Source organism: Cyprinodon variegatus, unplaced genomic scaffold (assembly GCF_000732505.1).
Source record: "Cyprinodon variegatus isolate N-32 unplaced genomic scaffold, C_variegatus-1.0 Scaffold686, whole genome shotgun sequence".
Taxonomy (NCBI): Eukaryota; Metazoa; Chordata; class Actinopteri; order Cyprinodontiformes; family Cyprinodontidae; genus Cyprinodon; species Cyprinodon variegatus.
In genome coordinates, this window is record NW_015151139.1 from 86,396 (window position 1) to 87,629 (window position 1,234).

Genomic DNA, 1,234 nt, shown 5'->3' on the forward strand with positions numbered 1-1,234 from the left:
CAGGCAAGATGTGAACATGAGCCTGGACCAAATTTGGACCCTGCTGAACACAGCGAGGGCCAAATGAGAATTGGGACCCTAAATAATAGGGGAAGCAGATGGGGAGCATGATGGAAATGAGGAGCCAACAGGTGGACTGAATGGACTAAACAGCATCTTGCTGAGTATGAATGACTGCAATAAAACAAGTGGAGCTCAAGAGAGATACAGGAAAAACTCAAAAAACTCAAAATCACTGATTCCTAAAGTTGGGATTCTTGATCAAGTGGTATGGGGTCTTAAGATCCACTACTGAAATAGAACTAATAGACTCTGGCCTAATTGTCTGTTCCTGATCTTCTCTGTACTGCAGCAATTTAGATCATCTACAACCAATGACTTTGGTTGTAGATGCTGCTTTAAATGGCATTACTCCTGTGATGAATTGATTTCACTCTGGTAATATTAAGTTGGGTCAGCAGCTGAAAAGTTCAGCAATTCCTCCTCCATAATGTTTATTTAATAACAGTGTACATTTGGCTGCATTTTGTCTTTGATTTGGTCATGTCTGTCCAAAACCTCAGAGTAGAGGATAGGAACTTTTTCCTCATGAAAAAAAAAAAATTCAAAAGCAAATACTCCATAAACAAGAAAGGGCTAGTCAAAACTGGGGCAAGTACAAGAGGGGAAGACACCCGGAAGTTTAAATAGAAGATGGGTCATTACAAAAACTGTTGTTACACATCAGAGTGTAAGGAATAGGACAACTGAAGCGGAACATAAATATAAATACAATGTAGATCAGGACACTGCATCAAAACATGACAGTTCTTTTGGAGGTTTATTTCTGTTAAAAAATATATTTTTTCTTTCCAGGGTTATGACTTGCATGCACAGTATAAAGGATTGCATGCCGAATAATATGCAGGTCACATGTTGTAAAAGGAAAGGGGGGTTACTTCAAAAGTAGATTAGATTAGATTAGATTCAACTTTATTGTCATTGCACAGGTACTGGTACAAAGCAGTGAAATGCAGTTTAGGTTTAACCAGAAGTGCAATAGCAGCAAGTGCAGGATATACAATGCTATTACTATTAAAAGAATCAATAAAACTAAAACTTGGACAGAAGCTTTCAGATTTAAAGTGTAGTAGAAGGTAATTGTAGCCTGGGTGCCATTCCGAACTTAGTCCCACCCACAAGGTTTGAGGTCGGGAAGTTCGGTCTGGCATTGCTCAGTAGTAGCGCGAGTATG